This window comes from Pseudopodoces humilis, chromosome 1 (genome assembly GCF_049639895.1).
Source record: "Pseudopodoces humilis isolate 2021_Gansu_Grassland_sample_001 chromosome 1, ASM4963989v1, whole genome shotgun sequence".
Lineage (NCBI taxonomy): Eukaryota > Metazoa > Chordata > Aves > Passeriformes > Paridae > Pseudopodoces > Pseudopodoces humilis.
This window is the reverse complement of record NC_142200.1, coordinates 4,814,893-4,817,120: the sequence shown is the minus strand read 5'-3', so window position 1 is coordinate 4,817,120 and position 2,228 is coordinate 4,814,893. Positions and strand designations below refer to the sequence as shown.

Sequence of the window (2,228 nt, the reverse complement as noted above, 5' to 3'; positions counted from 1 at the left end):
CCGGAAACCCAGAAGATCATGGGTCCATTTGAACTGGTGACCTGGGGGCAAGGTTATGCCTGCATTTCCTCACCCCAGGGGCTGAGGTGGATCCCGCAGAGGTGGGTGAAGCCTTATGCCCCCAAACATCCAACCAGGCCACCAGACAGCCCGGAAAAAGAAGCAACGTCCGAACAGGTCACCCCCCCAACCCCCAGAGAAGAGGAGGAGGAAACCTCGAGTCCCTTTTTTGATTAACCCACCTTTCCCAGTATGCTAAACCAAGCGTATTTTTTTTTTTTTTTTATATAGAGAAGAGCCATCCTGGATATGACAACCCTGACCATCACCCCAACCATCGTACTCCTGATGCTGCTGGTGACCCGGATTGCAATGTGGATCGTGCCTCAGCCCAAACAAAATGTCTGGGTCATGTTAGCAAAGTCCCTGCAACGAGACGAATTGTGCCTATCCACCGGAGCAGCAGGAAATCCGATGACCACTTGCCTGGTGGGGATCCCATTAAAACCAGATAAGTACCCAGAGTCCCTGTTACAATTAGTTGAAGAGGTTAATAAAGGCAGACCGGCTCAGCGAGTAATCCGCTCTGCACCAACCTATAAAGTAAAGAGACCTGTCCAGAATCCCCTCCTCCTTTGGAGAGACTGGCAGGCCTCCCTGGAACGGGCTACTGCTGAGCCCCAAGAATTTGATTTGTTAAACTCCTCCCCAGCACCCTATTGTATCCACTTCCGTTATTATCCTTCAGATCCTACTTTGTATCCTCAGTTAATACAAGATAACAAACAGTTTCAAGCTGCCACGTGGTGCAGAAACATCGCCCACATAAAAATGCCTTCTACCCTTAGTTCTTACCCTCTTAAGTTACCCAAAGGCATGTTTTTAATTTGTGGGGACCGAGCGTGGGCTGGCATCCCCTCTCGCCTTCTCGGAGGGCCATGTACTTTAGGCCGGTTGTCCTTGTTTGCCCCCAACACGACCCAAATTGAAAATTGGGAACGAAAAAATAATTCGATTATTAGGAAGCGCAGTCTGGAGGATATTGACCCCGACTGTGACTCTGAAATTTTTCATTGGAATAGACCAAAACGGGTTGCAGTGTCGGTATTTTTGCCATGGTTAGCCGCTGCTCAAGCCCTGGGCGAATTAGGCCAATTAGAGTGTTGGGTAGTCAAACAAGCCAATTTGACGTCAACTGCGCTGAGCGAACTCCTCGAAGACGAGGAGATAACCAGGCGAGCCACGCTACAGAACCGTGCAGCCATCGATTTCTTGCTGCTCCTGCATGACCACGATTGCAGGGAGTTTGAGGGACTCTGTTGCATGAACCTTACTTACCACCAAGAGCCCCAGCGTCCGCCAGACTATCGTGGAGATGCGAGGCATGATCCACCAAATCAAGCAGGAATCCAACGACTGGGTCACCAACCTCTTTTCAGGATGGTGACTGTCCGGATGGCTTCTCTCAATTATTAAGACTGTGTTGTGGGTTGTTTTCGTTATTTTTATAATCTTAATCGCATTTGCAGTGCTGCGAAGATGTCTAGTCCAATCCATTCTTCACCTTCTATCTCCCCCATCGCAAGTTAACAATGTTAATGTAAACCCATTTCCCTCCTCCTCACCTCCACCCTCTCCCGCTCCTGAATGGTTTGTTGTACCCTCTGCTCCCCCTGACCCTGCAACATCCTCTTTCTAAAAAAGAAAGGGGGAGATGTTGCATTCTGTTTGTTAATTCTGTTTGATTTGATGGTATGTTCCTGTTATCTCTCTGTTACTGTCAGGTAATGGTCTTGCCCCAGTTGTCAATTTAGTAAAACCCCTCCCGTTGTTCCTGAACCTTCCCTGCCTATCACCCTCAGTCTGCCCCTAGCCCTTGTCCGTCATTGTTAATCCTGCCCTTTGTTCCAGCATTTTCCATGCCCTTCATCCCCTACTCGAGGCCCCATTGGCGTTGCGGCCACCATCCCACCCATGGTTTCCTCCCATTGGTTCCAAGTATTGTAAACCCCTCCTTCGTCTCCTCCCAGGTTGTGTTCTGATTGGTTTTCGGTTTGTACCCTCCCCTCTTTAAATTTGGAAGCACGGAGATGTTCAGTGCTCAGTTGCTCTCCTTTCTCACTGTCCCAGCCCTTTCCCTTGTCACTGCTCCCTTTATCCTTCAATAAAACCTGTTCCTGGGAAGACAAAGAGACTCTAAGCCTCCTCCATCCCTTTACTGAAACCCG

At 49.2% G+C, this 2,228-nt stretch overlaps 1 pseudogene; it reads left to right on the top strand.

Moving 5' to 3' along the window:
- Positions 1 to 309: 309 nt before the first annotated feature.
- LOC148185001 (uncharacterized) lies at positions 310 to 1,789 on the top strand (annotated as a pseudogene).
- The last annotated feature ends 439 nt before the right edge of the window (positions 1,790 to 2,228 follow it).